General features: G+C 35.7%; 1 protein-coding gene and 1 long non-coding RNA gene across 13 annotated transcripts in view; one reads left to right on the top strand and one right to left on the bottom strand.

Moving 5' to 3' along the window:
• Positions 1-183: 183 nt before the first annotated feature.
• Positions 184-12,757, bottom strand: LOC144366754 (uncharacterized). Of its 3 annotated transcripts, XR_013425863.1 has the most exons (4): positions 9,866-12,757; positions 8,642-8,756; positions 1,914-2,186; positions 184-1,302 (listed from the first exon to the last, which is right to left on the bottom strand). It is a non-coding gene; the product is annotated as an uncharacterized LOC144366754 (long non-coding RNA). The 3 variants fall into 3 exon arrangements; XR_013425861.1 differs by having other exon boundaries at positions 184-2,186; XR_013425862.1 differs by having other exon boundaries at positions 184-2,186; positions 9,873-12,757.
• Positions 12,758-13,085: 328 nt separating this feature from the next.
• Wdfy3 (WD repeat and FYVE domain containing 3) overlaps positions 13,086-27,482 on the top strand; it is a 249,231-nt gene continuing 234,834 nt past the window's right edge. For 8 of the 10 annotated variants that reach the window (XM_078021529.1, XM_078021535.1, XM_078021532.1 and 5 more), the window contains exon 1: positions 13,427-13,541. The gene's annotated coding sequence lies outside the window, so the exon portion shown is untranslated. Of the gene's footprint in view, positions 13,542-27,482 lie in introns of all 10 variants that reach the window. The other 2 variants (XM_078021537.1, XM_078021530.1) reach the window with 2 other exon arrangements.

Here is a 27,482-nt window from a genome sequence, read left to right as displayed (position 1 = left end):
AGACACATTTACACAATAATTTATTTGTTTTATCTTAATTCATCATTAGGTGTATCTATTATACTTTTAATTGTATTAATTAAACATAATTAAATATATAGTTATATTTTAATTCTATAATTTAATATTTATTTGTGAGAAAAAACAATTTTATTGAAATGATACATATTTATCATTATAAATAGTCTAAACAATGCACAGAAATACAAAAGGAGACATGCACTATCTATCCCAAATCCTCTTGCACTAAAATAATCCTGACTAACTTTGGCTTGCATAATTTCACTTCTCTATATCCAATTTTGCAAATAAAATCTTATAAAATAGGGATTGAAGGATTTATATCTTATTTTCATTCTGTTTGCTTAAAATTTAATTTAATAAAAGAAAAAACTGGAGCTGAAAGAATTTACTCAAAGTAAATGTTTCTTTATTACAAAAGATAATCTTCTAAATTGAAATTTCTATAGAGTTAAAATAAATCTTAAAAAGCTAGATACATGACTTTATTTTACTGGCCGTTTTTACAGAACCTTGCACATGTTAAGACAAAAAGTCTACTCCTAAGCTATACCCCAGCCCTTCTTAAAAATTATATTTTAAGACAGAGTCTTGCTACATTGCCCAAACTGGCCTCCAACTTGCAATCCTCCTGTTTCAGCCTCCTTAATAACTGGGAATAAAGGCATGTGCCTCCATACCTGGCTATTGGATTCATGAATTTTTAAAACTGTTATATGTAACTTTACATAGCATATATGTTATGAAAGATGAGGCGGTTTATGCACTTAATAGTTTTTTCCAACAACCTTTCCCAGATTTATATTACATTATTAACATTACAATATCAAGATTAATAGAATTCACTTTTGGGGTTTTGTTTTGTTTTGTTTTTTGGTTTTGCAGTGCTGATTGTCAAGCCCAGGGCCTCTTGTATGCTGCGTCCATGTTCTGCCACAGAGCTATAAGCCCAGGCCAGCTTTCACATTTTATTCTGTAATCAAAATGTCTAACATTTTTTCATTGTGACTTTATAAAGAGATTATGCTAATGTCAGTCCTATTTCCACAGTTTCTTGAGTTTTACATTTCTATACATTTCTTAGTTGACCAAATTCCATTAATATGTTTTTTGTGTTTTTTTTTTTCAAGAAGGGCTTATGGGCAATGTATCCCCTGAGGTTTTGTACTCTTGAGAATAAATGTCTTTGCTTTTATAGTTGAAGGATAACTACTTGGATAGGAATAAAAGCTTCATTTTTTTCCTCCTTTTTTTCATCTTGAAGAATACTCATTTTTCTGCCTGGAATGTCCATAAAATTCTGTGTTTATTCTTAAAATTCAATTGCACCAGAATACATTTCACTATATGTCATTCTCTGTCAGTTTTCCCCTTATACAGAGTAAACTTTTTCACGCTGAAAATATGGTCTTCACTCCCAGAAAGTATCATCTAATTCATCTTTTTACTATTTATTTAATTTCATTTATTCTATTTTCTTTCTCAACTTCTGTCTCTTCCTCAAATCTGTATTATTCCATATGTCTATATAGCATTTTCTTTTTTCTCATATCAAATCTTATTATTTTATATATCATTGCATTTTTTATGTTACATTGTATTTCTTTAGACTGTATATTCAGTCATGTGTTCTTCTTGGCTTTATTTTATTTTCCTAACAAGCTTTTAACTGTTCCATTCATATTCTAAGTTCGCCTATCCTCATATTTCCCTCTCTAGCGTCTTAAATTTTATTGAACTCTTGACTTTATTTTCAGAGTTCTATTTATAGAAAGGACATCATATTTGTTATCTATTGTTCCATAATAATCTTAGCTCTAACTTAGTGGCTTAAGACAACAAGTCTTTGTTATCTCAGAATTTCTCTGAGTCAGGAGTTAAGGATCACTCACCTAGGTTTTCTATTTGCAGAGTCTTACAAGGCAGCAAACAGGTGTTAGGTGGGATCGTAGACTCACATGAGATTCAACTGGGGAAGTATCTGTTTCCAAATTTAACCTGATGACTGGCAGAATTCAGTTCTTTGCAGTCTGCCAAACATCAGTCTCAGTTGCCTGCTGCCTATTGGTCAAAGGTCACCCTCAGCTCCTTTCCCTATGGCCCTCTCCATATGGCATCTGGCAACATGGTAGCTTGCTTCTTCAAGGTCAGCAAAGAAGAATCTCCTAGAAAGATGTATTACACTCTTATGTAGTTTAATCACAGGCACAAAATCATATACACCCTATTCTAGTTGCTGTATATTATTGGTTAGATACAAATCACACGTACTACCTACACACAAAGACAAGAGTTCACATAGGGTATGAACATACAAGTTGGGGATCATGGAATGCCACCCTAGAGTGTCACCGTAGTCACAGACTATACAACTTCTTAAAGACTACCAGTTTCTTAGGGATGCTAAAACTTACTGCATAGCTTAAAACAACAGAAATGGATTAACTCACAGTTCTGGAGGCTGAAAACCTAAAATCAAGGTATCTACAGGGCCATGCCCTCACTGAAGGGTCCAAGAAAAAATCATCCCTTGCCTCTTCCTACCCCCTAGAAGTTCTCAAAAACCCTTGTTCTTCGGTTTGTATGTATATTATCACTCTAATCTATGCCTCCACTGTCGCATGGCCTTTCCTTCTCTGGGTCTATGTATGTCTTCTCTTCTTTTTATAAGAATACTAGTTATTGTATAGAGCCCATCTTAGTTTGATAAGACCTCATCTTACTACTGGCACTTCAAAGACTTATTTCCTAATAAATTCATATTCTGAGATTCCAGATAAATACAGGTTTGCAAGAGACATTGTCCAACCTACTATATAGACTATGAGGAAACATTTATTTAACTCTTGGTCTATTTATTAAGTAATTTATCTTTTACAATAGGCTCTCTTTTTGCAGTTCATGTATGTTCTTTTTCCCTTTCTACATTTTTAGTTGTATATTCCGTCTAATTTTTCTTTTTATTTTTTTGTAGTGGGCAGAAATTGCAGATTTCTTACCCGTCCTTGCCTGTCTCTACCACAGAAGATGGAAATGCAAATTATTTACTATTCCTTCCTCTTTTTTCAGAACTTGTTAAGAAGTTATTGACAAAACTGTTTTGGGGTGGGGCATGAGAGGAGATTGCTGTCTCATCTCTCCCTTTCGTCACTCTGACTACTGGCAGTCTCCTTGTTTAGAGAATAAACTGAAGGCTATACAGCTAGCATACCAGCCTAATTTCTTCTTTGATTTTTCTTTCCCTTCAAACTAGGCATTCCACTTCTGAGGCCACCAGAGGCTCTGATCTTGCTACTGTAATCACAGACTTTCTGGATCGCACCTTTTCCTTTGAGAGAAATCTGTGTTCTGCTCAAGATTAGAGAAGACATGTTTTGGTTCTCAGTAATCAGCTTCATTTCACTTCATTGCTTGGTAAATCTACTTCCTATTTTGTAATTTTGGGTATCATTTCCTTGTTTCATTGAAAATGAAATTTAACTCATGTTTGTGTGTTTATCCTGCATTCTTTTTCAATTATTTTTCATTATTGGTCAGTTTCAAGTAGAGAGATGAACATTATAAAACATCTTTATTTTGCCCTCTGTTGAATTATCTTAAGAACTTTAACATAATTATTTAACCTCTTCTTCTGTAATATTCAGAGTGTGGAGTAAAATGGTCTATTTTGACTTCTCTCCATTTGATCCAATGAATTTATACACTTTTTCTCTTTTTCATTGTTTTAATATTTTATATCTCTCTCCTTATAAGAATTACTTCTGATGTTTGCATTCAGTTTGTAAGCAGACTTGCAATCATTATCCCAATGTCTACCTTTTACCAAATTTTAGTGCTTTCTGTTAGTCATTTCAAGCCCTTGGTTTCCATTAGCTCTTAATTTTGCTCCATATTTTACTTTTTGGGGGGTAATATTTAAGGTGTTTAAAAAATGATGAATAGGTTGTATGATAACCTTGTGTATCTGAGAATGTATTTCTATTTACCTATACATATTATGATCATGTGGATAGATATACAATGGCTAAAACTGCCAGCTCCAGATTAGTCAGTATAAGCCAGGATGTGTTTTGTTAACAAAAGTACCTAAAATTTCAGTCATTATAGTTTCAAAGCTTTGTGTTTGATAATGCTACTACTTCTTTGCAATTTGGCTGTAGTTATACATCACATTCTTCTTCATCTCATGGAGCAGCTAGAATATTGCTGGTTAATGTAGCATAGGGAGGAAAGAGCATAGCAGACTATTTTCTAGCTCCTAAGTATCTGCTGGGAAGTGACACAGGCATTTACACTTGTATTTTATTTACAAGAACAAATTATGTGCTAAAGTCTGTTGTCAGTAAAGCAAAGAAGTACAATTGTCTTCTAGGAATGGCAGCAAATATTTTTAAGCAATCAACAATTTACCATACCCTCCATATGTGACAGACCCTGCTCCATTTATGCTAGCATTTTCATTCACAAGATAGGTTAAATGAAGACCAATAAAACTTAGAGGAGACCAGAGTAAGAATAAGTTTAGGGGAAAAAGATTTCACTTGTAGAGAGTTGAGTGCGAAGTACCTATCAGGCCCTTGGGTATGAGGTAGAAAGTATGAAGAAAGTCCTGTTTTGCAGACATTGATTTATGTAATCAGTGTGTAGAATGGACTTGATTACAATTACTAAAAAGAGCAGTAGAATGCTGGTATGGTATCACCTTAGAGAGCAATAACTAAGGATCAGGCAGAGGAAACATTTGGTAAAGGAGGCAGGAAGCATAAGCAGATAATTTGAGAGAAACCAGCAAGAAGAATATTATATAAACCAAGGAAGGAGAGAGTATGAGGATAAGGAAAAATCAGCATGGTCAAAATTAGGATACAGAACCTCTGGCATGGGAAGGAAATTATTTTATGTAGCATTAGGAGATCATCAGAGACTTTGGTAAGAGTTGCAACAAAGAGGTGAATTTGGAAGCTAGTAACAAGTAATATTAGAAGTATAAATGAAGAAATAGAGTATAAATAGACCACTTATTTGAAAAATTCAGAAGAAAAAAATAATAGAGATTGGGAGATCCTCTGCCTGACATTTGAATAAGGAAGAGACATGGAAATGTTTAAAAGACCAAAGATTGTGTGTATGTGTGTGTCTGTATGTATATACACATTCATTCTTATTTTATAAATTCATTGCTTAGAATTTAAAACCAAATAAATAATCATAGCTATGTTTAAATGGTGCAAAATCCATGTAATTTTAATCAAGATATCTCCCCCTCCCCACTTTCTCTGTCTTTTCAGTGCTGGGGATTGAACATAGACCTTGTTCATTCTATGCAAGTGTTTCACCACTGAGTTATACCCCAGATCTTTTTTTAAAATTAAATTTATTTTATTTTATTTTTAATATTTATTTTTTAGGTGTAGATGGACACAACACAATATTTTATTTTTATGTGGTGCTGAGGATTGAACTCAGGTCCCACCCGTGCTAGGCGAGCGCTCTACTGCTGAGCCACAATCTCAGCCCATATCCCAGATCTTTTAAATTTTTTTTTTTTTTTAATTTTGAGATCAGGTCTCACTAAGTTGCCCAGGCAGACCTTGAACTTGTGATCTTCCTGCTTCAGCCTCAAATGCAGCTGAGATTACAAAAGTATACCACCATGCTCTGCTAAAGACAACCTGACATGTACATTGATTAATTTGGGTTCTCAAAAGGATCATAAAGAAGAGAGAGATTGATTGATTGATTGATTGCTATAAGGATGTGTCTTAGGTGGGTATGGAAACTGAGAAGTCCAAAGATATGCAGTTGGTAAACTAGAGACTGGTATAGTTCCAGTTCCAGTTCAAGTCTGAAAGCAGAAGACTGATGTCTCAAAACAAAAATAAGTAAAGAGAGCAAATTCTCTCTAACTTCTCTCTCTCTCTCTCTCTCTCTCTCTCTCTCTCTCTCTCTCTCTCTCTCTCTCTCTCTCGCCCTATTTGAACCTTTGATAGACTGGATGAGGCCCATCTACATTGTGGAGTGCAATCTGCTTTATTCAGTACACTGATTCAAATGTCAATTTCATAGACACACCAGAATAACGTTTAACCAAATATCTGGGTACCCTCTGGTTCAGTCAAATTGACATAAAATTAACCATCACAGTAGTTCATTAAATTAAATTTGGATTTACTGAAAGAAAAATGAGCGTTTGATATTGTATGTGAAATATAATTGATTTTGCGTAAACTCAACTTGAATTCAGAATGATTTAATTTCTTGACAAGGCAAGAAAATAGAACTTTATTGATGACTGATTTTACACAGAAACCCAAGCAACTGAGATTTTTAAAAATAAAGAGCTGTGGGTTATAATTTTGTTTGTTTTATTTGCTATTGTGTCCTTCTACTTCCTTTGCCTGGATGTTTTAGTTAACTTTTATGCTGCTGTGACTAAAGGATGGGACCAGCATAATTGTAGAGGAGGAAGAGTTTATTTGAAGGCTAACAGTTTCAGAGGTCTTAGTTCTTAGAAGGCTGGCTCCATTCTTGGGGGCTCAAGGTGAGGCTGAACATCATGGTGAGAGAATGTGGCAGAGGGAAGCAGCTCATGTGATAATGATCAGTAAGCAGAGAGGGAGACTCCACTCTCCAGACTCAAATATATAAACCAAAGCCACACCATAATTCTCAACTCCTCCAGCCACACCCTACCACTTCGGATACCACTCAATTAATCTCTGTCAGGGGATTAAATCACTGATTGGACTAAGACTCTTACAACCTAATCATTTCTTCTCAGAATTTTCTTGCATTTTCTCACAAGTGAGATTTTGGGTGACACTTCACATCCAAACATAACACTGGAAGTTTCAAAAAGTGAAGCAGAAGAGGAACTTGAGTTTTAAAGACTCATAATGGTGGAAGAAAGGTCAAGTGAGTGTAAGGAAAAACAAAAGAGGAAGCACAAAACATTTCAATGATAGAGAAGATATAGAAAAAAATAGGTCACTATTTAACTTCATGCACAGTTCTTGTCCACATATGATATTGTCTCAAGGAAAGACTGCCCTGCAATTAACAAGTATTGTGATTAGGATAGCTGACTCAGTAGGAAATTATTAAAAAAAATAAATATGTTTTCAGTCTTAACATACAGAAAAGACATAGGATAAAATAAATGTTAGTATTCCAACAAGAGAAAGTAGTCTGTGTTTAGAATCATCAATAATCCAACATATTTTATTCATGACTTAAATTACTATGCTTCATTAAGTTATGATAGTTTTAATTGCTTGTCAAAATTTTCTACTATGAATTAGGAGACTTTTATAATGGAAAGTATTGTTATCCCAATTGGAATAATAAAAAGCTCAAACAGGCATAATTATTGTCCTCATTAAATTACAGAATCAGATAATAACATACCAAACTATAAAATTGTAACTATGATGAGTAGTATGAAGATTGAGTGCTTCTATGAAATATTTAATGGTAGGATTTGTGACTTAGGTAATTCAGTGAAGGCATCTTTAAAATAGGTGAAGAATGGAGGACAGGGCCTAGATGGTGCCAAGGGCCTGTGGCAGAGGGAACATGCCAAGGAGAAGGGACTGAAAGTAGGAGAGGGTGACAGCAGCAGAGAAAGTGCAAGAAATCATGGTTTGAGCTGATGTTAGAAGGATTGGTTGTTGACTAATTATGCCAGGTCCTGAAAGTCATGGAAAATTTGTTAGTGGAAAGAATGGATTGCATGGGATCCATAGGAATGTGGGTAGACAAGATAAGAGGTCATTTGCAGCTGTGGAAGGGAGACCAGAGTCCTGGAGTAGATGAAAAGAAATCTTCATATTGGAGAGATATTTAGCAAATAAAATTAATAGTATTTGATAATAGATTTGATGCAGGGCGTTAGAGAAATTGAAGCGTTATGCATGTTTCTTTCAAGGTTTTTAAGCAAAGCAACAGAAAAAAACAACTCTCAGGATGAAAGTTTAAAATATAGTTCTTTGAAAAGTCCAAGGATTATTTATAATAATTGAGGACGGGGCAAATAGTTACTAGATTTTAATTTATATGTGTTGGTAATGAATTTTGTTCATCACTAAAACAGAATGAAGTACACCTGCAGGTGCCTCTTATTTGTTAGAACAATAGCTTTCTGATTTATGTTTACTTCTTTTATTAGATTGTGAGTTCCATAAAAACTCACACTAGATCTTATTTATATATTTTCTGCAGGCAATAAGGTTTCTGGCATGGCAGCCACTCAAATATTTGTAGGGAGAAGGAATCAAACTTCAAACTTTCAATTTTCTTATTTTTAGTGTAGCTATACACTTATAAACAAAAGATTTACATAAAATTTTACCAAATTCAAAATTCCCAATTAAAAACTTTATTTCCTCATTTAGATTTTAGCCATAAAACTTAATGTGGTTTTAACTAAATATGTTCACATTACTGATAGTGTCAATTTTAATTTGGGGGTTGTTTTCAAATAATGCTACAGTAATAATCACATGCTAGTTTATCTATAATCCTAAATTTCCATATAGAAGACTGATTAATTTTATATTACCCAGTGTAGTACATTTTTAGCATGATGGAAAGACTTGAACATGTTTTTCTTGCCACTTACCAATGTTAAAAAGTAATTGTTTCATTCAGGTCAGCAGATGGCAGTATTTTACTTTATTTAGGTAACTGAGGTTTCTCATCCTTGAGTACAGCAGGACTCAGAATTTCCACTGAATCTATGAGATAACAGAATTTTTGAAAGTTAACATTGTATTTTTGGACCCATAAATAAATAATATAGTATAGGGTCTGGTTTAGATTTTTAAAATGGTATGCACATGTTTTAGTCAACTGAAACTTTCTTAAACTATCAATTTGCTTTTTACATTTTATTGCAAATTTTCTTTGTATAGGCAAGAAAATGTATTTACTTTTTACTTAGCTTTATTTCTAAGAAAGGTCAATGCTAAACAATAATTCTGAAAATAAAGTTTAAATTATCTTTAAATTAACATGGTACAGCTAAAAGTTTTATTTGCTTGTATTTTTCACCTGTAAATGAACCATTTTAACTCTGAAGTTTTTGAACTTCAGACTAAAGTCAGTAAGACAGGTTTCATTCTATTGCTACACAATATGCATTAGAAGGTTTTTAGGAAGCCACTTAAATTTTTTTCTGACAAAATTTTTAATTAGTGAAATAAATCTGCTGCATGTACTACATTTAACTTACAAAGATATTGATTCTAAAAGTCTAAATTCTTCATAACTCTTTAAAGAAATATGAATGAATTGAAAATCAAGAGAGGCTTTGACGACTTTTTGTAGAAATACAATTTATTATGAAATCTTTGAAAAACCCTTACTCTAGTCTAATCCTGATCATAATGATGAACAAGAGAGAAATATCGTTACTAATCAGTTTCCTTGGTCCTGTTACTCTGAAATTTGAAGAAGCTTTATCTTGTATTATTTACTTAAATGTAAACATAAACAATACACCAAGTCACACAATCCCAAACAAAATAAACGCTCCAGTACCTCCTCTGAATGTATTTATAAGAATAACAGAAAATGACTCTAATTGAAACTTTCTAAAAGCATTTCTCCCCAATTAGAGTGCAGTAATGACTCTAAATGGCACTGTCTTGGGGACAGCTCATCAGTTAATTATAAGGAGTTCTCTAAATTGAGGAGTGAAGAATGATACTAAATTTTGATCAGCACAGAAAAATATGGCTTGTCATTTATCACTTGATATTGTAGATAGTCCATCAGAGGAAGAGGTTGAACAGAAATATTATTATCTTTTTAAAAGAATAGAAATTATGAGAATAAAACTGACCGTTTACCTACGACTATCTTCTTATCTGGAATATGGTTTTTATAAGCATTCAATTCCCATGATCCCCAGAGACTTTCATTTGCTTGCCCAGTTTCTCTTCCATCTGGTTCTTTTGAACAAGGAAAACAGTATGGTAATTCTATTGTTCTAGCTAATAGCCTGGGAAAATGGAAATGTATTTTAAATATAATAATTATATAATTTAGTACATTCATAATTTCAAATGCTCAGTTTCAGTTTAAATTCTTTATAATTTTTACATTCTAGCATCACTTCACACTGTTCTTGTCAATTTTAAAATTTATTTATGTATATTTCTGAGATAATCCTACCTGCCCATGTTTAAATTAATTCTTTAGTATTAAAAAGAAATGCAACAAAAAAAGAAATGCAAAGAAAATAATTGTTTAAATAGCACATTTTCAATACATATTACTTACCTAATAATTTTCCCAAACTCCTCTGTCATTTTTTAATTTTCTTCCTTTTACTTTTAGATATTTCATGAATCTTTCATCCCTACCTTATTTCATTTAAAGATATGTTTTGCTAATGCATGTTCACAGTGTTTTTGGTCATATAAAGGAAAATATCAGTTTTGTTTATCATGCATATTCTTTTGTTATTAATCACCTTATTCATGAACTGTAAGTTTGGGACCAGGCTCCTGATGCAGAACTGTTTAGAAATAGCCCTTCATGCTTGCTCCTCTATTCCCAGAGGAGTTGGCTGCACATGCCTAGATCTCCTTCCATCTGGCCTCTGCACAAAGGGTTTATCCCACTTTAACACAATTCTTTGTTTTATAAAGGACCTTGAGTTCATCTGAGAGTGAATACATATGAAACAATAATCATGTTGCAGGAGAACCTGATCTGGCCATTTTTTTTTTTTAACACTTAAATCTAAGATGACAGAAACTACGATTTAGCTGGCAACAAAGGCTAAAGAAGGTAAGGGCTGTTTAATGATGACAGATCTGAAACAGTGCTGACAAAAAGTAAATGTGAAGGGTTTGAATTCTTTGGATTCTCTCCATTATTATAGTACTTAGGTTTATGTGGCTTCAGTAAAAAAGAAAAAAGAGCTTGCTGCATTTATTTTTATGTGTATCATTGAAAACCCCTTTTGAGATTTTGTTTGTAAAACATCAAGAAAATTGCTGTATTTGTACACTGAGGTATCCATGAACTTCATTGCAATGTTTTTTTTTCCAACAGAAAAATATTTATAATAGAAATATTAATGAATTTTAAATTATAAAAGGGTTCTTCCTTCAGTATAAACAAAATCTCAATTACAAGAGTCCTGAAACCTCATGTTTAATTCAAAATCTTTCTTTTAAATTGCATGGTGGTCTCAATATTTAAAAGAAGTACACAGATTTTTCTCTCTCTATGCATTCACATCATCCAATATTTTCTTTTTTGTCCAAACATATATAGAGTAATGAATACTTAAGGGTCAGAATCTTGTGGTAATTTTGTTAGGTGACAGTCTGGTGAAACACAAAACCTAAATAAAGAATAAACACCCAGAGGTCAAAAGGAAAGAAGAAGAACAACAACAAAATATGGGCACAATCTCTCCCCCACATACATAGGTACTTGGTTTTTAATAATTTATTTCAAAATGTATTATACAATTCTCTCTCAATAAGTTTATTTGGGTTTAAGAGTTTTAGACAGTGGTGCAGATTGTTAATTTCAAACAGAAGTACTAGCATTAAAAGATGGAAACTTAAATCTTGAACCTAAATGGCTACAGGTTACTTTGTGAGGATTAGAGAAAAACATGAATCCTGTTCCAGCCTCAAAGGCTACTAGTATTTTCATGAAATACATATTTTAGATTTGTTTTGGCATATTCTTTCAGAGCTTTGAAATGCCTGGATTTTTATAATTACAAAATCTTAGATATAAACTTAAAAAACCCTTAATTTTTAAGTAGAATCTAAAAATATATTTTAAGGCATTTCTCTACTTGGCCTATTGAAGGGAATGACCTTTGAAACGTTTAGTCTGTGTCTTCTTCTCAAAGGGCAAGGTGCTTTTTCTTGATAGCAGGTGTCCCACAGAAGCAGGGATTGTGACCCCTAAAGTACTCACACATAATGTCCCTGCGTTTGTCAGCAGTATTTGAACCTCGGAGTAATCCGTGAGTAAATCATTACAAATGGGTCCAATTCCAAAGGCAAACTGGCTAAGAAGGAAACAACTTGCTTCATCTTTATTAGAGGAAATCCTGAAACTGCTGTAAATTGCAACGCTAGGAAAAACAAATTTGCTACTAGAGCATTGGTATCACCACCACTTCCCCACTCAAAGCTGTTTGAGGGAATCCACTCATAACTGCTGACTCAGTTTGTCCCCAGGGCCAAAACTGAAACGTGACCCAAATTATCTGCTGGGTTGAATAGGAAGAAACAACGGAGGGGCAAACTGATGGTCGCTCAACAATTCAAGGTTTATCAAACTCTGCTTATTCCGTCTATTCAGTACGTTTGTTAGGACCGTGAAGGTAATAAATAATGCCTTTTCCAGGAAGGGAAAGGAAAACCTAAAATCTCAGGCGACAGACTCAAGGTGATTGACAGAAAGCAGCATCGGAAACGGGGCTCTTCAACTCGGTAATGGCCCAGAGCCACAGAGGAGACCCTGCAGGAGTTTCAAAGCTACGTAGTAAAATAGCTCGCGTGGGCAGTTCTTTTGTACTCTAGCTAGAGTAAAATTAACGCAGTTTTGCGTTTTTCCATTGCTGTGTGAAAGCATCCAGCAAATGGGTGTATGGTGCAGCGGGGAGAACCCAGTTGTCCTTTTTCAGCTCAGTCTTCTGAGAAACTGGAACCCAGGGGGATGAGAACCAAGGGAGAGGGGAGGTGGGGTGGGAGAGGGGAGCTCAGCGCGGGGAGAAAGGGAGTGACGGGCTGTTTGCGTCAGGCAGGCGGAGGGCAGAGGGACGAGGAAGAACCGGGGCTAAACTCCAGCGCCCGCCGCCTGCAAAAGGGGGCGAAGCCATCGCCTAAGTGCTGGGCAGGCAGGCGGGAAGCTGAGGGAAGGGAAGGAAGTAGGGAAAGAGGAAGGAAAGGCAGGAGGGGGAAGAGGCCGAGTGGCTGCAATTTCAGCCGCCGGCTCAGTAGGAGGAGCAGGAGGGGAAAGAGGAGGATCCAGAGTCAGTCAGTCAGCCTGCCAGCGGGAGGTGGGGAAAGCGGGAGGAGGAGGAGGAGGATTAAAGATGGCCACCAACAGCTGCGGGAAACGGCAACAACCCCTCACTTTCCAGGATGGTCCCTGCGGGTTGGCCCGGCCTTAATGGAGAAGAGAGGCCCGAGGAGCGCCGAGGCTGAGGCGGCGGCGGCGGGGACCCTGCGAGAAGGAAGACGCGAAGGAGCAAGGACCAAGGCAGGAGAAGGGAAAGGCGGCAGCGTCGCTGCCCTGGCTGCCTAGCGCCGCTGCCCGCCCCGGCGGACCATACCCGCACCTCGCGGCCCCAGAATCGAGCCGGCCCGTGGCCGAGTTCCCCGCAGCGGGGCTCCCGGGCCCCGCCGCGGACGCCGCGCCGCCGCCCCCTCCCCGTCGCCCGCGCGCCGCAGGCGCCCGTCGCGGTCCTGCTCCGGGGCCAGGCCCGCCCGCCCGCGCCCTCCTGCGCCCTCCCGCGCCCTCCCGCCGGCCCTCCGGTGAGTGCCCCCCGCCAGCCTCCCCGCCCCCCGCGCCCGGAGAGGCGGTGCTGCCAGCCGGGCGCGCCGGGGCCGCTTTGTTCGCTTCTGGGCTAAGGCGCTGCCCACTCACGGCCCTGAGCTCGCTGCCCCTGGGGACAGGCCGCGCTGGGCCCAGCTGCTGTCCTCCCTGGGGGCTGCGCTGCCCGCGAGCTGCCGCTGCCAGCAGGGCTGGCGGCCTGGCCCGTGCCCTCCGCTGCGGCCTGGAGAGGGCGCCGTCGCGGTGGGGTCGGGGTCGGGGTCACGGTGGCAGGCAGAGGGGAGCAGAGATGGGGTATTTGGGGGGATGGGGGAGGAGAGGGCTGCATGTTGCTTGTAGTAATCAGCAGCGGGGGCGTAACCTGGAGGTCCTGGGCGCCCAAGGAGAGGGGTCGGCCGGCCCTATTGGTGGACCCGCGGGGTCTGCGCCCCAGAGCCCCCAGCTCCTGGGCGCAGCAGAGCGAGGCCTCTGTCCCTTGGGCGCAGTCTCCAGGGCTGCGGGCCTCCTAGCTCATCCCCCAACGCCCTGCGCTGGAAACCCTTCTCTGCAGCCTGAGATGCTCCTATTCTCCTGTACAGGGGATGTGGTGGCATTGCAAACATTCACGGTTACAGCGGGGTTTAAAAAGCACCAGTGACCTTTCCAATCAAAGCCATCTGGCCAGTGTTTGAGCCTGAGGTGCTGCGTTTCGTTGATTTGGACCATTTAATTCAGAGCTATAAAATATTGGGTCTTTCTTCACAGAAATGATATAAGACCCATAGAAAGGTTGTTTGTTGTAATATGTAAACTCTTTCATGGACTTGCAGTTCCTTAAAAATGGTTGTTTTTCCGTAGGAAGATGGTGCTTATGCATACGAAAAAACTATTTTGGTTCTGTAAAGGGAATGATTTGATTAGTGCCAACTGATTATTTTGTAGTCTGAAAACATATTAAAAAAGAAAAACAAAACCTTTTGCACTAAGATAGCATATTTTCAGGTTAGTATTTGGTAGCAGCTTTAGAAGAATTCATTTCCACCGACCATATAACAAAACTTAACAGAATAGAACCCAAGGATGTGCTGATTTACAAAAAACGATGTGGTATTAGTACATAGGTCTAGTAAAAAATAAATCCCACTTTAAACAGATTAAAAAAAAACTTTTGTGGAACTCTAAGTCTAGGGATTATCTTGGGATGTTTATATTTCGAAATATACATTGAATTATTCTTGAGAATTCTGCCTGTGATATTTGAGCATTGTTAGTGTATGTTATGCTTTGGACCATTCTCAGGCTTCTGGAAATTCAGTTTTTTACAAGGTCCTTTTCCTGAGTTGAAAATGATTCATGTAAAAATGTGCTTCTAACTTAAAATTTCTACAAAAATAAGATATGAATTAGAAAACATTTTCTGGTCCTACTTGCAAAAATCTGAAAAAAAAATAAATGGTAGTGTACTATTTCAGTATCAGTGGAATTCTTTGAAGATTTTGAAATTCAACTACTGTTGTTAAGAGTTTATATCAGGCATTCTTCATTTCATGCATGAGCTTCCTAGCGGCCTTGAATTTCCAGAAATTATATTTATAATGTAGCATAGATCTGGATTTTTTCCAAATAAAGAATCCATGAAGTCAAAAGGATACGACTCCACCAAAGATTATGAATCACTGGCCATTCAGTTAAAGAATAAATTTCCTAGCCCAGCATTGTGGCCCTTGACTGTGGTGGCAGCATTTGATAGGCTGAGGCTGGAGAATGGCTTGAGTCCAGGAGTTCAGGACCAACCCCGGCAGCATAGTGAGACCTCATCTTAAAGATAAACAAATAACTAAATAAATTTTCTATATTTGGAAAGTTAAAATTCTTATTATTATATTAAATAATTCATATGCTTCTAATTATGTCTGAGTATTGTAAGTGTTTGTGATTGAGAATTTAGCACACAAGACTAGCTTTTGATATATTTTCATTCAGATCTCAGGAAAATGTTAATTCCCTGAGGTGGGGAAATAAATATTTAGAGAGGCTTATTTCAAAGTCACATAGATGTTGACAGGCCAACATTTGAGCCAATCTCAGATTGTCTAAATTCAGAGTCAGTATTTTTAATAACCAGGCTATGCTGGGCTTCAAATCAGTAATAGCATTCGATTGATGTTAAAATGAATAATTGATGTTTTAGTTAGCAATGAAAAATGTGTTGGAGATTATAATAATACACTAACCATATCTTGGGATTTTAGAGTCATAGACTCTCAGTTCATGGTATTATTCTGAAATCACACCCAAAGTAGGACCATTTCTACAGCATCCTTTGCAGGATCATTTACCCTCTGATTGTACTGTTACCTATGATTACAAATTCATTTCTTTTTTGACATTTTTAATCTTTATTTATGTCATATCAAAGACTATAATTCCTGCTTTTCACTAAGTTCCAGTTTTCCTCTTTGTATATATGATGCATTTATTTATCTTCCATAAAATTATGAAGAAATAAGTGACTCCTCCTTTGATTTTTTTTTTGAGTTGAGTTTATTAAGGTATAGCTTACATGCAGTAAAAATTTTGCAAGTGAGTACAGTTGGGTAATCACCACAATCAAGACAATATTTCCATCACTCTGTCACTCCAAAAAGTTCCCTCATGCCTCTTTTTTGTCAGTTCTCTTCCTATTTAGCATTAACCCCTGACAACCTTTAATCTAGCTATTGTCTGTATTGATGTCTGCTTTGTTTTTTCTAGAATATCATATACTTGAAATCATACAGAATGTTGCCTTTTTTGTCATCTTTCACTCAGCATAATGTTTTGGTATTCATTTCATTGTTGCATGTGATAGGTTTTTCAGTAATGGGCTGGTGTTTTAACAATCTGAACCTACCCCTTCCACCCAATCTCTAATTTATTACATTTGCTAATTATTATAGTGTAAACTTTGTCACCTTGGCCTATTTTAAACTTCCTAAAACAGTTTGCAAGAATTCTGAAAACTTAACAGTGGGTTCTCATGAGCTGTACCAACCAGCTTGAGCATACCACTGAATTTGTTGGTTTTTTTTTTTTCTTTTGTTGAGTAGCCTACTTTCCTATCAGGGTATCAATAGCTTGTTCGTCTGTTCATGAATTGATGGACTTCTGAGTGTTTCTTAGTTTTAGTCAGCATGAATGAAAATACTTTGAACTTTTGCATACAGATTTGTGAGGAACAGAAGTTCTCAGTTTTCTTGAGTTAATACCTAGTAGTGGGATTCTTGCATCTTGTAATAATATATTTTTCAATATCTGTAGTCTTTTAATGATCTATTTATCAGTATCTGTAATCTTTTGTTGAGTTCTCAAACTGTTTTCCAAACTGACTATACCATTTTGCATACCTATTAGTAATATATAAGAGTTTAGTGGCCCCGAGTCCTTGATAGCACTTGGAATTGTCGGTTAATAAAATCTTAGCCATTTTTTATATCTTTATTATATGTGACTGTAACATTTTAGATTTGTTATTTCTTATTTTCAGTAGTATTTGGACTAACATAGGAAGTTTAGGATAGACATTTCTAAAAACAAATTTTTTTGTCTTGTCACTCAAGATCTCACTGTGAGTGATAGTGAGATCTTAAAGGATGTTTCTTGAATTTCTTACTGTATACTTGCCTTTCATGTTGTTATATTTACTTTTAGTAAAGGATCATTAGGTAATTCTAATACTTAGCTGTTAAAAATTTTTAGATGTGTCTTTTTAAAAAGGTAGATAGTTTTAGGAAAAATTTAGAATAAAATGGTTGTCAAAAATTATCATAAAATATTTTTTCTAGTTTTTACTTGAACCTATAGAAAAAAAAGATTATGTTACTACGTACATGCCAGTACTTTGGATTGAAGGAATTTCCCATCAAGGTTTTATAAACTCATAAAATTTATATCTTATTTTAAATCTCAAGAACAGTTAAACAGTTAAACCACTTTTTCTGAAACTACTTTCTGAAATATTGAAATCTTAATGTTGAAATTTTGGGTAGTTCTAATGTGGGCAAGGGGTTTAATTACATATATCTATGTGAAATTTTAATTTTTAATGTAAATTACTGTGTTGCTTTATTGGAATATGTGTCATTGATTAGAAAGGGAATACAAAATATAACATTTAGAAGAATAACCTTATAATTAAGTAATCATGTTAGATTATAAATTAGAATAGCCATATTCCTAATTTGAATGTCCTGCAATAATAAAAGATATTTGTATAAACCTCTCCAAACAATTCTCATAGAAAATGAATAATTTATTCAGTCATTGATTCATACATACATTCAGTCTTCCTCAGGTTTTATGTCTAGGTAAACATTGGGTCTGACTGCTTTTATCTTTTAAACATTTCTCCTAATCAACCCCCTTCTCTGCTTGAAAACAGGCCTATTTTCAGGTCTGTATTTCTTTGCTGAAATGTTATAGTGGTCTTTAAATGCCTTTATCTCCAGCCTCACCCCTTCTCATAGAATCCCCTCACGCCCTTTCCATAATGAATTCTCCCTTTTTTAATTTTGAAAACTATGAAATGATGGTCTTTCTAGTATGCTTTTGTTTTTGCTTCTTCAAATGGTTGAATAGTTCCTAAGTCATTATCAGATAGATGCTAAAAGCAAGGTCCCAGTCTATACAAAGCTTCATGTGACCTGGCCTCGATTTTTCCAGTGTCATCTGATAGCCATTCATTTTCTTCATTAAAAAAAGGGCTTGAGTGTCTTCTGTCTGCTATGCACAGTGTTAAGTAATAGAGCTCTATATTACTATAAAGCGGCTTAAATTCTAGCTTGAGGGGTATGGATAACATATATATATATATATATATATATACACACACACACACGTGTTTATATATGTATATATATATGTACACATACACACACACACACACTATTGTCAGTTCCATGGACAATTATTGCTAGTTATTATAGTATATAATATATACTGTATTATAGTATAACTGTCAGTTATACCACATCATCAGAGTGTTGTGCCATAGAGAAGCTTAAGGCTGGGCTAAGGCTGAAAGAGAGCCCCAAGGTGTAAAAATGTGGGTGGGATTACCATTTAACAAGGACCATGTGAGATGGTCTCTCTGTTAAGGTGACATTTGAGCAGAGATTTGAAGCAGATGGTAGTTGTAGATCTGACAGGAGAATAGGTACTGAGGCCCAGAAGCAGGAGGATGCTTGACATGTTCAGAGAACTTTAATGCGTTGGCTGCAGAGGTGAAAGATAAGGTCAGGATGGTGGAGGCACCAGCCATCTGTATTCTGCTAATATGAGGATTGTGGCTTCTGAGCTCAGTGAGTTTGAGGCTGCATTGCATCCTCTGCCTGGACAGAGATGCATCCTGTGTTCACTTTGATGTTTCTTAATTGCCATCCTCTCTTGCCCCACACTTTTCCTTCTGCCTAGAATAGTGCTTGGTCACCCCTCCTTGGCACCCTTTGTTGTAACTCAACTTGCTTGTCTTCTTTTCCTAGGTCATGGTTCTTGGGGGAAGACCTAGATTTCTCTTTAGCTTCCAAATTCCTACTCATTGAGTTATGGAATTGCTAAATATGGGATTAATCATTGAAAACTGGGTAGAAGATACTAACAACATTATATAGTGACTGCTAGCTCACGTGGACATGGATTCTTGTTTTGCTGAACACTGTGTCTTCAGTACCCTAGGCAATGAGTTGTGTGGAATAGTTGGTGAATACTTGGTGAATGATTGGGTGCATGTCCTTGTGCCACTCTCTACTGTCTCTACTCTGCTTCCTTAAAACCCATGGATTAGTTTCCCCAAGATTTGTTAATGTATTTTATGACAGCCTTATGTTTTCACTGATGTCAAGCTCAAGAAATGCTAAATATGTGGGAAATTTATGCATTCATTCATCATAAACAAATACAATAGTAAAGAAATACAGTAGCAAATAAATTAGAAATAATTTATATCCAGGCCAAATTGCAGAATGTTCTGGCTTATTCACACTTAATGTTTCGCTTTCTTTGGTGGGAATTTTTTGGGGTTAATTTATTATTGGGCCTCTAAATCTTTAATTAAAAAACACTAATAGGTTTAGAATAGAAGTTTATAAACAACTGAAATTCTGGTCCTGCAGAGTGTGAAAAATCATTAAGTCAGTGAATTTCTTAGTGGTTCATATGGCTATACAAGAATTTGTTCCTTGATTTATTTATCTGACTCTACTGGTTCAGGTCTGAAGTGTTTTAGAGCCTAGAAGTCTCTAAGAAGGCTCAAGCATGTATATTTCAGCCCTGGCACATCTAGTTATCATCATGGGCATGGAACTGTTACCAATAATTCCATTTCCCCCAGTGTATGCTTCCCCCAGGATGTGGTTCCATATCCTGTTTGATCCAAAGTACCTGAATGCCTAGGAAACTGCCTAGGAAGGAAACCAGTAGATTCCAAATAGTGTAATTGCAGAAGCTATAAGGCTTAAGGCAAAATCTTTGATGTTAGTGGTAAGAGTCATCACCTCCCCACCATTTTTGTTTAACCAAAAATCATTTTGTCCAATAGATTGTATATAATGGGTCATAAACATTGGACTACTGATCTTTCTTTTTTAAAATTAATTTCTTAAATTTATGTATGACAGCAGAATGCATTACAATTCTTATTATACATATAGAACACAATTTTTCACATCTCTGGTTGTATACAAAGTATATTCATACCAGTTCATGTCTTCATACATATTCTTTGGATAATAATGTCCAACATATTCCACCATCATTTCTAACCCCATGCCCCCTTCCTTTTCCTTCCACCTCTGTGCCCTATGTAGAGTTTGTCTCTTCCTCCCATGTTCCCCCTCTCTCCCCGACTATGAATCAGCCTCCTCATATCAGAGAAATCATTTGGCATTTGGTTTTTTGGGATTGGCTAACTTCACTTAGCATTATCTTCTCTAACTCCATCCATTTACCTACAAATGCCATGATTTTATTCTCTTTTAATGCTGAGTAATATTCCATTGTGTATATATGCCACATTTTTTTTTTATCCGTTCATTTATTGAAGGGCATCTAGATTGGTTCCACAGTTTAACTATTGTGAATTGTGCTGCTGTAAACATTGATGTGGCTGTGCCCCTGTAGTGTGCTGTTTTTAAGTCCTTTGGGTATAGACCGAGGAAAGGGATAGCTAGGTCAAATAGTGGTTCCATTCCCAATTTTCCAAGAAATCTCCATACTGCTTTCCATATTGTCTGCACCAATTTGCAGTCCCACCAGCAGTGTATGAGTGTACCTTTCCCCCCACATCCTTGCCAGTGAAAATTAAAACTAAGATTTCATCTCACTCCAGTCAGAATGGCAGCTTTATGAATACAAACAACAATAAGTGTTGGATTACTGATCTTTCATACTGTTGTACTATATTCAATTTTGTCCATCTAAACTGTAATTTTACTAAAGTGCTGAGGTTTTGTTTTGAGTTTGAGATTCTGTTTTATTATTATCTTAATTTTAATGTATGTTAACTCTTCTTTTTATTTCTCTATTTCTGTTAAATGACACATTGGTTTTCTCAGTCAAGAAAATTATTTTTTTTTTAGGTTTTCTCATTATAGTTTCTTTTTTACACTTTTGTCATCCACTTCTATTTTTGTATTTTTTGGGTATGGTTTATTATGGAACACAATGTTAATAATACCTTTAATTAAAAAAATTGTAGTTGTAGATGGACAGAATGCCTTTATTTTATTTGTTTATTTTTATGTTGTTGCTGAGGATCAAACCCAGTGCTTCACACATGGTAGGCAAGTGCTCTGCCCCTAAGCTTCAGCCCTTGCCCCCTTTAATTCTTACTTAACAATACATCATTGTTTTGTAATATTCCCCCCAAAAGAGCATTATGTTGATCAGGTGCTGCTGTACTTGAGCAAGCTCAAGAAATTAAACTGAGTTCCTGTTTAATAAAAGAGAATTGACATGGGTGGTATGCCATTTACACATTTTGGTGAGATTACAGGCTTAGATTTGAATGTTTAAGTCAACTAGATACCTGTGAAGTCATGGTGGATTTAAAGTATTCTTTTGTTTTGTAGTTTAAAGAACTACTCAAGGAGAGAGGAATTTTAACAATACAGTTGTTTCTTTTATATAGGTCCTAATCCCTTTAAAGTACTAATTATTATTACCAATTAAAGATTAGTGCCTGTTTGTAATGGCACTTCAAAGGCCCAGAAATTTAAGATTCTTGTTCTGCCTCTGCTGGAGAGCTCAATTGCTTTGGGCAGGTCAGCAGTCTGTCTGGCTTCTGGTTCGTCTCTTGGCAGCCGTTTCCATTCTAAGTCCTGGAGAAAATAGTGATAATTGGGTTCTAACAAACTCTTAGTTTTCCTCAGTTTCTTAAGCCCTTGGTATCTAGGTTGTAAGTGAAGATCATGGGACAGGGTGCTTTTTGACATGTCGTAATTGGTATGTGGTCAACACTTGATGAATCGGCTACATTTTTAGTACCAGTCTCAGCTTCTTCTTCCTGTATAATCTTTACTCCTCGTTACCCTCTGTTCATCAGCCAGTACAGACTCAAAGGAAGCCAACTTAATTTAATAGTAGCCTAAGAAAAACAGGAGTCTGATACAGGGCTGTTATTTAGTCCATTAAAAAGTTAAGCCAAAATTGTTTTATCTGCCCTTTTCTCCAGGGGGGACAGCTCATTTGTTTAACTTATACATTTATTGCATTGCTCTAACTTAATTACCCTAGACGTAAATTTCACTTTAAAAATTGTAGGATTTAGGAGGTGGTTAATTATTTTCCGTAGGACTGAACACTTTAAAAAGAATTCCTACAAGTATTTTCTCAAAATATTCAAATTACTTAGTATATTTTAAGCATTTAGTTTAGAAAAAGAATTAATTTACCTGCTTTAATTTCTCTTAATACTTACTAAACTGTATTACTTTTCAGATTTTTTTTTAAATTTTAAGTTTTGAAGTAATTATAAACTCCCAAGAAGCTGCAAAAAAAGTGCAGAGTCCATGTACCTGTCACCTGTCTTTTCTCCATAGTAACATCCTGTTTAATTATAGTAGAAAACTATATTTAATTACTAAAATCTAAGTGATCTTACTCCTTTTGAAAAGTGTTGACAAACATAAGAATGTTGGTGTTTTTATCTTCCTTAGAGAGTAAAGATGTTGATGTGTACAGAATTAAAATTCTGTGTCTTATTTTTATCTGCAACAGACCACAGATGCATTTATTCTCTGTATTTTGTATCAAAGGGTGACAGATAACTAGGCAAATGGCTCATTTTATTCCCACTGGGTAATTCTGTCAGAGCCCTGGACATAGTCATGTAAAAATTTTAATTACATGGCATTCTTCCTAATTCCTCTTTGCTAGACTTCTTTATTTAATCACAACTAAACTTGCTTACTGGGAACTTTTATTCTTAATATGTAACTGAATATAAAAGAAGAACTATCAGCAGTCAGTCAAGGAATGTAACAAGTATCTGGTATCACTATGCTGAATATAGAGAAGATTTTGGAAAACTAGGAAGGATGTTTATTATGTAGCTAAATAAACAGTGATAGAACATTACCACATATTGTATAGTGTATTTCAGCAGATTTTATTGTCTCCTTAAATACATAACATGGGCATGTAATTGGCTTTCATTATACAGTTGTTGAGAATAGATGTACCTAGTAATAAGTATGTTGTTAGAAAATTATGTAAGTCTTAAGAAAATAAATGTTTACTGTTACACTTAGAAATTCTAAGACTATTTGCTGTAGAGTGAAAGAATGATAATACATGTTTTACTGTGTTTCCTTTTTCTTTTCACCCTAGAAATCTCTCTCTCTTCTCTCTCTCTCTCTCTCTCTCTCTCTCTCTCTCTCTCTCTCTGGATAGGGGATCAAACCCAGGGCCTCATACACACTAGGAAAGTAAGTTGTTTACCATTGAGTTACACCCCCAGCCCTTACCCTACAAACCTCTGTGTAAACTCAATCAGATTTCTTGGACTAAAACTGTATTTTTACTTTGAACTTCAAGTTGTGTCTCCATGACATTGTTCATGAAAACACAGTGTTAGGTCTTCTAGGTGGTAAATGTCATAGTTAACAAGTGTAAAATAAAAATAAACTATGACTTATTGTTTAGAATAACTGTATATTGATTGTCTAATGATTCTATTTAGCTTGATTTATTTGTGTAAGAGTAGTAACTAAATTAGAACAACTATAGGGGATTAAACTTTTTGCCTGGGATCCTAGTTCTTATTTCCCAAAATAATGATACAACATAGTTGACCTGAGTGATGCTGTGATCTTTAATAATTCTGTAAGTTTTTTTTCGTAAATATTAAATGTCTTGTGTTTTGTAGTGGGGATTACTGATACTATAAATTAATGTTGAAGACTGGGTAGTTCTGCCCTCGAAAACATTTTAATATAGTGGAGATAAGATAGACAAATGGATTATTGAACAGTATGTGATTACTCTGAGACGTGAGTAGTTCTGTGGACACCCAATGGGAAGCAAGATTACTTTTTGTTGAAGTGATTAGGAGAACCATAAGATGATATTTGATCTGAATGTCAAAGGTTTGATAGAATTTTCATGGTGAAAATTATAAAATTTATTTACATCAATATTTTAGAAAATTGTAGTTTCACTTGCCTTCACTATCAGTGAATCAGAAGAAACTTTGGGAAAAATAGCCTAAATTTAATATTTAAAATTAAGAAAAGTATCAGAAATAAAATACTTAAGGAAAAAACAGCAACAACATACTTTTAACATCAAAATGCTACTTTCTTTGCTCCTGAAACATTTAACAACTAGGTCATCATAAAAATTGTACTAAATATGACTACCCTGGCATGTATTTTTTTAAATGTTATTGTATATATTTAAAGTGTACACAGGATGTTATGAGATATGTATATATAGTAAAATGGTTGCTACATGAGTTAACATAACTATTATCTCGCATAGTTACCCACTTTGTTCTTGTTTTGTGAGTGTAAAAGAGCAGCTAAAATATGCTCATTTAACAGGGATCACAAATACAGTGATTTTACCTATAATCTTTAGGTTGTACATTAGAACTCTAGATTTATTCATCCTACAAATCTGTTACTTTATATCGTATGAACTACATCTCCCCATTTCCACTCTGCAGGTGGACCATGGTAGTAGCTATTATTTTCTGTGTTTGTATATTTGACCTTTTTCTTTTCCTTTTTTAAAGATTCTACTTAGAAGTGAGATCCTGCAGTATTTTTTTTTTTCTATGTCTGTCTTGTTACACTTCGCAGATATCTTCCAGGTCCATTCATGTTGTGAGAGATGGCAAGATATGTGTTTTTAAGGCTAATTTATATAGTTATATTATAATGTATATTATATAATTTGTGTGTATATACATACATATATCACAATTTATCCATTAATGAGTCAGTAGACACCTAGGTTGTATCCATATTTGCAAATAATGTTGCAATGAACATTATTAGGAGTGCAGATATCTTTATGAGATGGTTTCATTTCCTTTAGGTATATTCCCAGAAGAATTGCTTGGTCATATGGTAATTCTATTTTTATTTCCTTAAGTAACATCCATACTGTTTTCCATAATGACTGACCCAACTACCATGTAGTCCCTGGGTACCCATTAAATATTAGTTCTAGTACTCTTGAGGATATCAAAATCTAAGAATGCTCCAATCCCTTTCTAAAATGGCATAGTATTTGCAAGAAACCTATACACATATATAGTCTACTTATAATACTTAACACCATTCTAATGCTATGTAAATACTTGTTACGCTGTATTGTTTAGGGAATAATGACAAGAAAAAGCAGTCTGTGCATATTCAGTACAGAGAGACTTTTTTTTTTAAGTAAATTTTCGGTCCAAGATTTGTAGAAACCACAGATGTATCACTTGCAGATATGAATGGCTCAATGTATTTTTTAAAGCTAATTTAATGAGCAAGGTATACTTTATATATTTCATTTAATTTGTTAAATGCAAAAATAATTAAATAAGTTATCTCCTTTGCTCAAGATGAAAATTGACATTGCTGCTTTATTAATTTTGAAGTTTTAATATTTAAATTATTTCTATTACTTTTGAGCAAAATAACATTAAAAAATGTTGTGATTATGGAGTTTGGCATTGTTGAGAGGGAGCTGTTGGTGCAGGCCTGAAGAATAGTCTGGGGAAAGAAAGGAATGGAAGATGTGCAGGAATGACAACATGAGAGGGAAAGGGGGAAAATGGGAGAGAAAAGAAGAGTTCTTCCGTAGGTCATTCAGATTATTGAAGCCATATCAGTGTTCAGGCCTGCAACATTGTTGAAATGTAGTTTGTCAAACCTATAAAGAGCAGAAAATCTTTTGAGTTAGTAGTTATACAGTAAATTTTAATGAAAAATGGCACCATAAAATTGGTTTTCTCCACCTTCTTTTCCACAGAGACTGAGATTTACATCTGCGTCATCAGAGTAAATATGTTAAGTGATTCCCAGGTTGTCTCAGTTGCATAACCACACATGGGTTGGCACTGGTGTCTGTACTTTCAGGAGCAGTTGCGAGGAACCCTTCAAGGCATGGCAGCTGCTGAAAACATATCAAGGCTACTATTGTCACCAACATGTACCTGTGTGGTTGTGGCCGGATGGGGGAACATTATCACACTAACTTTCTAAGGTGGTAATACTAGTGCTCTCTGTTCATAGCGTGGAGAAGAGCATTGCATTTTTCATAGAAAACATTTTCATAGAAAAATTCATAGAAAGTTTTTTTCTCTATAGATTTTCATGTACTGTGAATTTTCTCAGCTTGACTAATTCTTTTTTTTTTTTTTTCTTTGATGCTAGGGAACAAACCCAGGGTCTCACTCAGTCTAGGCAAGCATTCTGCCACTGAACATATCTCAGCCCTATGACTAATTCTTTCATTAATAATCATCTACTTTTTGATCACTGCTTGCCAATACTGAAAGATCTTTTAAGGGAGCCTCGTATTCTAGCCTTTCTTCTTCCTACCCTGCTTGCTGACATCCACTTTGGGGAAGAGTTTAATCTCTGCTTTGCATATACTGATGTCACCTGACAAAGAATCATTCCAGTCCAGTGAAAAGCCTGTTTAACAAGCCCTATGACAGGAAATTGGTTGCATTCCACTATCTGGTACTTTGGGGTGGAGTTATTACTTACATGGCTTATAGTTATTAATCTTACCTGTGTGTACCTTCTTGAGTTTTGTTAAAATTTAGAAAAGCTCTTAAATAGCAGGTAGGGTCTGTTGACAGTCATGTATTTGTGGGTGTCTTACCCTTCTTAAGTGACAGGTATAAGTTCCGTGCTTAGGCTTCAGTTATGCTTTTGCATTCCATCAACTGCTATTAAGGGATCTATAAAAAGTCCTGTTTTTATTAAAAAATTTTTTCAAGATGGTGAAGGAACTACCTTTGGCTTACTGAAATTGTAGTTAAAAGTAAATTAATATTTCACCATCAGTTAAATCTGTTTTCCTCATAAGAATTCATTCAACTCACACTAATTTTAGTTGCAAAGAAGAGAAACATCTGTGGACAGGAATTTACAAGGCATATACATTGACCAGTAACTTACAGCCAGATGCCTGAAATATAAAGAAGTCCTACCAAATAAACAGGGGTGAAATAAGCTTTTGAAAGGTAAATATTAAATATAGCAATAGGTTGAGGAAAAGTTATAGGAATATAAAATTAAAATAGAAAAAAAATTGCTTGATGAAAAGGAGAGTAAATTAAATTAGTCCATAGTGTGAGATGTGTTTTTCATTGGGTGATTTGATGAAAGATTGACCCTGGAAGCCAAGAACGGGGTGCATACCTATAATCCCAGCAGCCTGGGAGGCTGAGGCAGGAGGAT

The sequence above is a fragment of the Ictidomys tridecemlineatus genome, chromosome 9 (assembly GCF_052094955.1).
Source record: "Ictidomys tridecemlineatus isolate mIctTri1 chromosome 9, mIctTri1.hap1, whole genome shotgun sequence".
Classification (NCBI taxonomy): Eukaryota; Metazoa; Chordata; class Mammalia; order Rodentia; family Sciuridae; genus Ictidomys; species Ictidomys tridecemlineatus.
Note: the sequence above shows the minus strand (reverse complement) of the source record. Positions and strands in the feature narration are given on the sequence as shown.